The sequence below is a fragment of the Marmota flaviventris genome, chromosome 17 (genome assembly GCF_047511675.1).
Source record: "Marmota flaviventris isolate mMarFla1 chromosome 17, mMarFla1.hap1, whole genome shotgun sequence".
In the NCBI taxonomy this organism is placed as follows: Eukaryota; Metazoa; Chordata; class Mammalia; order Rodentia; family Sciuridae; genus Marmota; species Marmota flaviventris.
The window spans coordinates 22,695,499-22,708,281 of record NC_092514.1 but is presented as its reverse complement, the minus strand read 5'-3'; positions in this window follow the sequence as shown (position 1 = coordinate 22,708,281).

Genomic DNA, 12,783 nt, shown 5'->3' with positions numbered 1-12,783 from the left:
CGTCTAACCATGCAAAGAAAACTTTATTTTTTTCCTTTAGATGTATAGATAAACTTGCTCAAAGTGGATTTGGGGGGATTATAGTTTTATTTACCTTTGTTTTCCATTTTAGTGGAGTCTTAATAGAGTCACTCTAACAAAATTTCCTTGCATAGCAAATCCAGTCAATCAGTTTAACCCAGTTAAACTAGTTAATGATAAAACCGAAAGCACTGCTCTCCTTGCTGTTATGAATTTCCTTCTAAAGAATGCAGGCCTTGGTTGCTTTAGACTGTGCTGTCTGCAGGTTGCCAGTGGCATCAGTAGAATGCTTGGTTTGGCAAAGAATGCCACTACAGTCATTGCATGATCAAATTACTTGAAATCATTTTAATCTGCTATTCCAGTCTCTCTCTTTAGAAATGCAGAGTGTAGTAATGGGGCCGCTTAATGCCTTTATTACTGAAAACTAAAATTCTACAGTTTTTTTTTTCATTTTATATAGCACTCAGCATTGCACAGAGTAACTTTTTATAAGGGCTTTAAAGAAGTTTAAAGGAGCATCTTCCTGAATACTTTTTTTTCTTATTTCTTGGGCATGATGATTACTGAATGAATGCTAGTAGCAGGATACATTTTAATCAAATCTGAGCATTTTAGCAAGGGAATTTGAGTGCTGTGTTCTTCTTCTTCAGAGGTAAAATAATCTTCTATTATAAATGATTCTCTAGCTCAAATGTCACCTCACTAGTACCTGAGTCATAAACAAGAGTTTGAAAGCCCTCCTTCTCTCTCCCTCTCCATCCCTTTACTGTTGCTGGAAGGTATTTACTGAGGTAAGCATTTCCTCAAAAGGTTGCTAAGTGACACAAACCCATCCAAGAGCCTTTTGCATTCACCTCTAAGAAATGGTTAGTCCAAATCTTACCTTATTAGCAAGTGAGAAGATGTAACCGAAAGTAAGGCAGTTCTGTAAAATAAAAAGGAAAAGCACTTAGTTAATCAAAGAGGGATGGGGGTCCTATTTGAATTGCTTGCTATTATAAGCAGAAAGCAACAGAATTCATAAGTGTAAAAGGCCAAGTAGCAAGGCAGCAGCACCAGAACCAGCAGCCGAAGCTCAGGCGATGTGGTCAGTGTCCCCAGTGTCCCTCTTGAAAGTCCTGCTCCCACTTACCTTGGAGCTTTTTAAAGCAGGACGAGTCAGCTTCATTCCGAGGGCTCTTTTATATGGATAGTTATGGAAACAATGCAGCTGCCTCTTCTTTCTTAAGTCAAAAGGAATTGTTTGGCAAAAACCCTCTTGGCAATCTGGCGTCCCTGCATAATTCTCATTCATATTAAGAATGGTTGGATATAATTAGAAATATTTTTCTTATTGAGTATGTGGATAAATCTCCTATGGATAATTTGAGAAGATGATCTGAAAGGAAGATTCAGGCTTGTGGATAACAGCATTGGCTGGGCAGCCAGGTTACCTGGCTTCTCTCATAACCGATTTTTGGCCTTACTGGGCATACCATTCAGCATTGCCTTGCATCACTTTTGCATATCTCACATGTTAAATAATACAAATAAAATACACATATTTATTTTAATTATACGAGGCTTACTTTTTCACTTGTTAATCTTTTTTTTTCCAACAGCGCAAAATTAAGCTATGTGCCTTCCACAATTTAAAAAGAGAAAGTCCTCTTTTTTTTTCCCACAGTATTATTATAGTTCTGGGAATTTCCTGGCTCTTGTGAAAAAGCAGGGTTTTGTTTTTGTTTTTGTTTTTTATTACAACAGCTTTTGTCTATTGCCTCCATGCAGCACATCATTTCCTCTCCCTTCCTCATTTGATTGCCTGCAATAGGAAAGGTTGAATATTTTCTAGTAATAAAAGGTGATTTTTTTAGAATACTTCCCAGTATTTTTATGCCATTGCACACAAAGAAAATAATGCAAATATTAATATAGCATGCTAGAGGAACATGGAACAGAGATTTGGCTGTATATATAGATGACTTGGTGAGTTGTTTTTTTTCTTTTACATTTTCTTACTTTTCTTTGTGTAACACAAAATAGCAAATATATACACAGCATTAAGGAAAATGTTAAATACAGAATGTATCTTAAACTTCCAAGTAATATCTTTTTGAAACTTTTAGGGAGAAACCGGAGCTAGATTCCACAATTAAACTTGTTTATATCTGGTTTTATACTTGAAATATGACACATATTTCCAGATCCAAATGTTTTTAATAATATAGTATCTGTATTTTTGATAATCACTGATAATTATCCTGGCAATCTTTGCCCAAGAAGCTGCTAAAGACGTAAAAGGACATTTTTTATAATTTGAAATTATATTTCAAAAATTTGCTGGCTCTTCTGTTTCCTTCACTGACAAAATATAATATTGTTTTTTTTTTAGGGTAATAAGAATAGAATTTTAACCCATTTATTTGAACACTTTTATACCAAATATTTCAAAAGAGGATGAAGGTCTAATCTTCAAAAAATCCATGTGCTAAAAAGAGTCTAGTTGCTAAGTTGGTCAGAGGGCACATCAGTCACAGATATGCGGAAGTGCTTGAAATATTCAAAGTCCAAGATTTGGAGCTATCACTCAGAGCTGCCTTCACTGGGACATACTATTCAGCCGTCCAGCACCTTTCCTCTGGCTGGCTGCACTCCGGGCTTCATGCCCAGCCCCAGGCATCCTGGAACATCACCTTCCTAGCAACTCCAGGGGTCTCTTGGCTACAGAAAGCAGCCCCACACTCTCAGCTGGCTGCTGAAGTCCTTCTTGGTTCCACTTAGCACATGCCAAATGCCACCATTGTGCTTGCCTCCTTTGATGATTAGAAGATAAACTGTCAAGGGCAGTTTGGTACATAGGCCAAACTACACTTGGAGGAATCCCCTGTTCAACCTTCTCATACCTGAAGATAAGGCTCTGCCCCGAATCCAGCCCTATCCAGTCATTCTGAGATTAAAGGGATCATCATTTTTTGGCACATCTGTAACTGTTTTTTGATGTGAACTCTGGTGCTAGTTCCCCACAAAATAGTCCTTTTTAGAGCCCAGTCTGATATTTTTTTTTATATTCTCTTGATTCATGCCTGCTCCCTGCAAGAATTATCCTTATGCTTTATTAAATATTCCTATTTTATGTTGTTTATGAAATTATATTCATTTTTAAATCCTCTCTTGGTTATATATTCTGTTTCTTCAGTTTATAAACTACTTTAGGGAATACTGTAGTCTAGAGGATGAAATAGTTCATTGTATTATTTTCGAATGTAAAGAAGAAAAGGTGAAGTCTCATTTCTAGTGGTTGAGAGACACACCTTAATTTTTCCTTATGCCAGTTGGCTCATGACTTGTGACTGGTAAATGTTTTCCAAGAACTGGGGATCAAGGACTACATCAGTCAGAATAATGTACTTTCCCATTCTGCAAACAGGTCAAAGATATGCTTTCACCTTTTCTTGATTTTACTAATATTTTTACCACTATTCTAATGAGTCAGGGACTTACACTTTCCATTGCTCGCTCCTAGGATATCTGTCACATTTAAGACTGGTGATAATTCAGAAATAGAGAAAATTCAAGAGTTAATCTTAGTCTATGGAAGAAGATTCAAAGGAAATAGCAGCAACTGACCTGTGTACTTCAGGAGGGTTATAATATGAGAAATCAAGAAAGCACTAATAAAAAGACTCAAGTCACCTTCAAAACAAAATGATAACAAGTTTGAAAAACTATTGTGTGCAAATAAATCCTTTTCAGGGAAGGAGCCATATTTAATACATTTCTTTGATCCTCATTAACACCTTGGATGGTGCTACCATATTGTTAGCACCCCCAAATTCTAGTTTACAAGTTCCAAAATGCTTCAGATTTCTTTATCTTTGTTCGCAACGATGAAACTGGATTTAACTTTTGACTACACATAAGCTGGATATCCTTGGAAATTTATAATCTTTCCCAAGATACAGTTTCCTGCTGTATAAAATAAGAAAATGCTACCTCTTAGGAGTTATTGAGAAATAAATAATAAAAGTACTTAGAAGTTTATGACAACACCTGGCATATATTTCTTATTCACTTGATATTAACAATTGTGGGATTACTATGGCCCCCATATTTCGTTAGTTCTTATTCTGAACTCTGTTTTGCAACGAAACTATTTTCCTTTCTGATCCCTACAATGTGACATGTTTGTTCACTGACCATTTCGATGACTTAATAAAAATTTACAGAATATTATGCTATATAGTTGGCTTCAGATAAGCTTTCCACTGACATTATGTAATATCTTTCTATAATTGTCTTATGTACATTAAATCCACTTCAGAACTTACCCAGACATTTTCCCACATTTTTTGGTGCATTATAGTTGTGCATAATGGTGGATTTGTTGTTATATATTGATACATGAGCACAATATAACAATATAATTTGGCCAGTGTCACTTTCCAGCACTTCCCTTCTCTCTCCCAGACATTTTTGTATTTGGGGTTATTCTACCTGGTAGAAGAAAGTTAGTTTGACCCAGAAAGAAACACAAACTTGTTTCAGCTGTTACTTGAATATATTCTGTGAAGAAATTAGTACTTGATTTTAGGGAGTTTGTGGTGGAAATGGAAAAGAAAGGGTGATGGAAAATTGATTAACTGGTGATCTCTGAAGAAGGGAACTGAATGCTTGATTACAAGGTGGAAGAGAAGCTGACATTTCTTTTATATATATAAAACTTATACATAAAATTTTTTATTATATTAGAATACTTAGTTATATATAAGCAATTATTATATATATAATTTCTTATCTGTAGCTGGACACAATGCCTTTATTTTGTTTGTTTATTTTCATGTGATGCTTAAGATTAAACCCAGTGCCCCACACATGCAAGGCAAGCGCCCCACTACTGAGCCACAACCCCAGTCCCAGGCTGACATTTCTTACTATACCTTTTTGTACTTTTTGTGCTAGGTGCATATATTATTACTTTAAAAAATAAAAGGTAATGAATCATCAAAACATGGACACTTCTACAAATTGAAAGAATAGAACAGATGGGACTGAAAGAAATGTAACCATACAATTAAAGAGATGTGAGATTAAGCCCTAGAGGATTCAGGACTCAAGATGTGAGTTTTCCAGTGGCCATTTTTCTGTCTTCCATTAACTAGACCCTAGCTCCATTGTCAGTCCACATGTGGTCTGATATTGTTTTCTAGGAAATATGATGGTTTTCTGATTCAAATTGTGTCCCTTTGCATCAGCAATCCACACATATAAAATACCACCAATAGAAATCTATGCTTCCAATTGTCCAGTCATAGAATTTTTTAAGGATTTGACTTATAAAGAAAAAAAAAAGGTAGCAAGAGAACTATGTAAATATTCAAAATTTAAAGAGATATTATGGGGATCATTAAAAAACCATTTATAATTTGGTTTTATAATATATGACATGACTTTGTAATAGTTCCAGATTTAGTTTTCAAAGAATACATTATTTAGTCCTAATTTGAAATAGGTATGGAAGAGGGAAAGTCTGTATCCATGAGCACTCATGAATAAAATTGTACAGAAAATTGCTAGAAGTGCTGTATTCAAATCCTACAAAAATCCAAAGGCTTGCATGTAAATCATCCTGTGAAATGTTTAGGAAAAAGGAAAATGGACCTTACTTAGGACATCACACTCAGCAGTTCGCCAGCACAAAACACATAATCTGGATGTAATTAAGGAAGGTTAGAACTCTGTGAAAAAAACACACAAACTAATTGTGGAAAAGAAAAGCTAATTCCCCTTAAGACTAAACCAATGTTTGTTAGTTTTTTCCTTACTATAAAAGTAATATAGGTATATAGATATTCTAGAAGTTTGGGGGGGGGAAACAACAAAAGAGTGAAAGTAAGGATAAGAAGTTGGGGGTTTTTTTGGTTTTTTTTTTCTTTGTGTGTGTGTGTGTGTGTGTGATTGTGTGTTTCCAGTGCTGGGAATCTAACCCAGGGCTTCATGTATGCTAGGTAGATACTTTACCACCAAGCTACATTCCAGTATGATCAAGTTATTTCTTAATAGTAAATATAGGAAAAAATGCATTCACTTCTGCAGATCTAGGTATTCACTTACTGGCTTATATTAGGTTAATTTGATTATGCAATTAAGAGATAGAATCAGTATGTGTATGGTTTATATTATCCTCATGCCTATCAAATAGTAGGCACTAATACATGTTGGTTGAATGGCCAAAACATAAATGAACATTATTTTGATAATGCCAGTATTTACATAGCATTTTATAGACTGTAAATATCTTCTAGGAATCACTTTTTCTTTCAACAGCTCTGAGATATGGATAGGACAGATGAATTCTCACTTTTTCCTTGACAAAAACCATGATCCAGAAGAGTATCAAATGGCATGCCTAATCAGAGTGGAACTCAAAGATTTCCTGCTCTACTCTCCATTGCTTTTAATGCCTATTTGATGTAACTTGGACTAGTGTTTATTTCATAATTGCTCTAACTCCTTTAGGTTGACTATTACATTATAAATTAGCAATATTACAATATTGTGGGGAAGGTAAGATAATAAGTATACCAATAGTCATTCTGGAATGCAGAAGATTTTAAATGTCAAGTTTTAAAGGAGATGGGATGGAATAGCCACTCCCCACCAGCCTTTTGCTACCCCATTTGCTCAGTATTTTCAAAATCAGTACACTGTGACAATATATACAGATTTCCTTAATGAAGAGGTAGCATCTGTTGAAGGATCAATCTAGGGTGGCCCATGAAGGAATGGGTAGGATTTGATAGATGGAGATTCAGGAAAAAAGAAGGCCTAGGTGCAAGAATGGAAGCAGAAAGAACAGAGGTGAAAGGAAGAAAAGTATGTTTAAGGAAAAGGAAGCAGTCTTGTCTGACTCAGAGTCTAACAAAAGTAAAAGGGAGAAGTCCAAGGACAGATTAGGCTGAGATGTGTCAGAAGCTATTGCTATGACTAACTCATTAAGAACAAATGTCTATCCCAGAGTGACACAAGGCTGACCAGAGCACCTGCTTTTTGCCTTTGTCCTCAGACCACTGACTACTATGCCCCCACCTGTTCTTTACTTTTCCCTTGGTGCTGCACTCTCAGGTTGGTTTTACATCCTCTAGATGTGCACTAGGCACAAAGGCCTCCCCTTATTGGACTTTTTTTCTGCCCTTATTCACTTCCTCTCTCAACCACACTTGATTGTTCTGTCAGGGCAACTACCCCTTTACCCTCTTCCTTGACCAATATCCTTCCTTCCACTGATGCTTCTGAAAACAGAAATAACCATAACTTCTATCCATTTTCTATATGACTCTGCCAGTCCCACTCACAGAAGGTGACCACAAAGGGCCTTGAATGCTAGACACAGAGTTTGACTTAAATAGCATATTTAATCCTAAAGTAGCACTGCCATAAATTTAGAATGGTATACCATTGAGCTCTGAAATAATTTAATGGTTTAAAATAAAACCTAATATTTATTTGAGAAATTTTTTATTGACTGATGAGATTTTTTTAATTTTTAATTATTTCTTTTAGTTATACATGACAATAGATTTTATTTTAATGTAATTATAAAAGCATGGAATATATCTTGTTTTAATTCAGACCCCATTCCCTCTCCCTACCACCCATTCCCCTCTCTTTATCGATCTTTCTGCCATTTACCTGCAATTATTATTGTTCAATTAATTTTTGTGGATATACACAATGTTGAGATTCACTGTGGTATACTCACATATGTACATAGGAAAGTTTGTCAGATTCATTCTGCTGTCTTTCCTTGTCCCAACTCCCTCCCTTCCCTTCATTCCCCTTTGCCTACTCCACCGAACCTCTGTTCTTCCCCCATCCTTATTGTGGGTTAGCTTCCACATAGCAAACACTCGACCTTTGATTTTGGGGGGATTAGTTTATTTTACTTAGCATGATAGTCTTCATATTCATCCATCCATTACCCAGCAAATATCACAAAATCATTCTTATTTGTGGCTGAATAATAATCACTGGTGCATATATACCACATTTTCTTTATCCATTCATCTGTTGGAGCACACCAAGCTTAGACACATAGCTTAGCTATTGTGAACTGTGCTGCTATAAATATTGATGGGACTACATCACTGTTATGATGAAATTTTTAAAGTCAGTTTTGAGGACTGGAAAAAGTTTTTAAGTAACCCAATTTTTTATCTCAGTTGCAAGAATAAAACTCAATTAAAATAATTTTTATTTTATCCTGCCAAGATCATATCCCCCAAGACAAGGAATAAAACCAAATCTATATGCCCCCCTCCCCAAAAAAAAGAAAAGAAAAAAGGAGTGTGAGTTGGGGGTGGGGACTTTTGCTCTTTCTGTGACCTGGACATTTCAAGGAGACTCACATATGGATCATCTTTCTCAAAACTGCTTCTTTTTCTTTGTGGCTTTGGCTTGTCTCGAGTCAGGCAACTGGTCCAGTGGAGTGGAGCTGATGAAAACAAGGCTGCACTCCAAGGCACAGGAGTATTTTTAGGTCTTATGGAAGTTTTTTTTTTTTTTTTTTTCCCCTGAAGGAAAGGATGGCAATGTCATCCACAGCACTATTCCTCAGCAAAAGCTGAGATTGGATATGTACTGGAAGACAGCCAAAGGCCGAGCTTCAAAAAGCCAAAAGCTAAGTCCCAGTCACTCTTCTGAACCATCTTAAAAACTTGGCAACAGGTTTCAAGGATTTTTCTAATTCCTTTTCCCTTTTATAAACCATCAATGAACATAGGCAATCTTGCTTTGTTTTGATTTTTCTGTGGGAGGCTCAAGCCCTATGTTCTTTGAGCAAAAAGAAAATAAATAATCATTGAAACCCCCAAAGACATAGCATATCCTCGAGGGAAAATATTAGTTAATCAATCCTGAAATTTTTTTCAAAGCAGAAATTATGTGAAAAACTAATGGATTGAAAATCAAATGCCTGGATGTGTATGTGTGGGTGCCACGTGTGTCTATGTATGCTACCATATTTTGAATCTGAAATGTTCCCCTCGACATGGTGCTACTGGGACGTGGTGGAACCTTTAAGAGTTAATGTTACTGGGAGATCTTTCAGTCACTGGGGGCTTGCCCTCTAAAGGAACAGTGAGACTTTGCCCCTTCCTCTTTTCTTCCTTCACTCCCCTGTCATGAAGTGAATGTGCTTGACGTGCGGCCTCACCACAGGCCCCCAAATGATAAGGAGAACAGATCATGGGGCTGAAATGTGCAAAACTGAGCCAAAGCAAACCTTTTCTCATAATCAGGTGATTATCTCAAGTATGTGTTACAGTAACGAAAAGCTGAATAATACTTGCAAGTGCTTCACAAAAAGTGCCTTGTGCAGTTAGGAGAAGGACAGGAATGGCAGAGCTACCTGTATTTCTTGAATGACTCAGATTCATTATGGGGTAACGGCATGTTTAGATAGCTCCTCTCCACTAAGGTCTTACTAAAGTAATTGATCTAAGTTGGCACTTAGAAAAATAAATTAAGTTAGGTGAAATAAGAGAATTAGACTTCAGGGAACTGTCTTCAATTGAACACTGTGATGTTGATTGAGTTACTCGGGACCTATAAGCAAAAGTTTGCCATCAAAAAGACTTTGTCCATGGATAAAGATTATAAAACCCAGCCAACTCTCTCTCTCTGATGTCTTATTGATTCTTTTTCTCTGGAGAACCCTAACTAATTTAGTGACAGGATCACAGATACTGCTAGTACTTGAGTTTGTTGCCCACACTGTATTAGAAAGAAAGAAACTCTATGCTAATCTTCCCTGGTAACTTTCTTTTTTCCTACAATGTGTCCAAAGACTGCTCACTTTCTAAAACTCCACAGCTTTCTGGTCTCCACTGAACTATCTCAATGTAACTTCCTTGGAAGCAGGCTCTGGAGTTGTGCTTATTTTGTAATTTTCTGCTTCACCTGCAACCAGCACAGTGATTGGCACATGGTGCTTCAGTGGCCTTCAGCCCTAGACGCACATCAGAATCACCTGCAGGCACTTGAGTTTTGTGTCCTCGTCCAGCAGTTCTCCAAGTGTGGTCCCCAGACCACCAGCATCAGCATCACTTGTGAATTTGTTAGAAATGCAAATTATTGTTGGGGATATGGCTCAGTGGTACAGCTCTTGCCTTGCATGCATGAGGCCCTTCTTTAATTCAGTACTGCCAAAAAAAGAAAAGAAAAGAAACGGGGGGGGTGGGGGGAAGTGCAAATTATCCAGTCCCATCCCCAACCTACTGAATCAGAAACTCCAGGCATAAGACCTAGCAATCTGTGATTTTGATATGCACTAAAGATTGAGAATCACGCCCCTAAGAATTATGATTCACATAACACAGGGTAGAATTCAGAGAACTGAGAATTCATGGTAAACTCCATGAAGTCAAATGTAGGTCCAGTTTAGCTCACCATTGTGTCTCCATCCTGCCTCAGTGCCTGACCCATGGTCTGGATCCCTAAAAATAAGTACAATAAAAAAAAAAAGAAATGTAACTTTTGAGGCCCACATATTGAGTAATGTGCAACTATATTTTTCAGTGTCTGATGATTTCTAGGAAAGAACTTCAAAGAGTCCTTTGGAAGATAAATACTACCTTCAAAGGCCCCATTTACTCCAAAGCATCAATTATTTAACAAATGATGCACTTGTGGCTCATTGAATGACTGAATCCAGCTAGAGATTTGTCTTTTGAAATAGTTTTGAAAAACAAGACAGAAGTTCAGATTTTAAAAACACAAATATCTTCACCAAATTATACTAAAAAAAAAATTTCCCCTGTAGGGACAGCTTCCCATGTAGAGTACTCCAGGGTTTTCCAAACATTCTTACTACAATGAAGATGGTCTGCACTCTTTCACCCTATAGAATAAAAAAGGAAAATCCTGCATCCCACCTTTAAATCGAGGTAAAATAAACTAAAGCTACAAATGCCTGTAATTTCCAAAAGACCATGATTTATATTCAAATGAGCAGTATACTTTGCTCTTTACATAGTGTGTCACTGATATGTTGATCCTCTTACGTGAAAATCATTTAAGACAAAACAGGGAATACAAAAGGTATTCCTATTTTCAGAAAGCTCACAACCCAGAAGAGAAATGAGAACACATCAATGTTTATAGCAGCACAATTCACAATAGCTAAAATGTGGAACCAACCTAGATGTCCCTCAGTAGATGAATGGATAAAAAAAATGTGGCATATATACACAATGGAATATTACTCAGCAATAAAAAGAGAATAAAATCATGGCATTTGCAGGTAAATGGATGCAGTTAGAGAAGATAATGCTAAGTGAAGTTAGCCAATCTCAAAAAACACAAATGCCGAGTGTTTTCCTTGATAATAAGGAGGCTGATTCATAGTGGGGTAGGGAGAGGGAGCATGGGAAGAACAGATGAACTCTAGATAGGGCAGAGGAGTGAGAGGGGAAGGGAGGGGCATGGGGTAATTAATGATGGTGGAATGTGATTATCATTATTATCCAAAGTACAGGTATGAAGACACAAATTGGTGTGAGTATACTATGTATACAACCAGAGATATGAGAAATTGAGCTCTATATACGTAATAAGAATTGTAATGCATTCCGCTGTTATATATAAATTTAAAAAAAAGAGAACAAGCAAGTCAAATAACTAGAATTCCTCCTCACCCTCCTTAGTGCTCTACAGAGCCCTTGTCCAATATATCTTTTATTTGTCTGTATTCTTGTCTGTAAATTTATTGTCTGCCCTTCTTTCTAGGACCAAAGTCTAAGAGATCTGGTTTGCTACCATTTTTGATGAGCAGCGAGGTTATTTCCTAGAGCATGATGGACACAATAAATATTTCTTAGAATGCTGATGAAGAAAACACAAAGTTAAACATGTGAATTACTACTTTTCAAAAATTAGATTCCACACTTAGGTGTTCATTTTCATGTTTTCTGAGGAAGAGTCGCGCTCTGGATTCACATGGATCTTAAAGGTTCTAGTTTTACTGTTGAAATTTATTATCCTGTAGCTCTGACCACATTACTTAACTTTTGACAACCTCAGTCACTTCCTCCACTGTAACAGTGTGACCACTGAAGGACACAATGGAGATAAAACACTTGGCACAGTGCACTAAGTGTGTTAGCTGTTATGAAATCAGAACATTTTAAGCCTCATCATCTCTAATTCATCACTAGCAAAAAATAATCATTGACGATGGAAATAAAGGTCTCCATTTGGCAGTTCAAAAGAAGTCTTGAAGAAATAAGAGCCTGTTGATTGAGGTGCTTTGAAAAGATATCAAAGATGTCTTCAGGCACGTTTGAGAAGATCAGATGTCCTTCATCTTGCAGGAAGACAGAAACAGATTAGCACATTTTACATAAAATTTAAGGAATATCAACAAATACTCTGCATTCTCACCTGATGTTTAATATCTCCATGTCTCTTTGTTAAGACAAGCAAATCAACTTCCTGCAATATTGAAAAATGTGTTTTAATAGTTTCCAAAACTGTTGACTTTTAACCTTGAAGCTATAAATATTTTTTTATGAAAAAAGTATGCATGTTAAATGTGAACACTTTTAAATATTGTTGTTCTTGTTATTATTTGTAAAAAGCTGTGTTAGCCTCCAGTCAGAATGGCAATTATAAAGAACACATATAACAATAAATGTTGGCGAGGATGTGGGGAGAAATATTCTCACATTGTTGGTGGTACTGCAAATCAGTGCAACCACTATGGAAAGCAGTATGGAGACT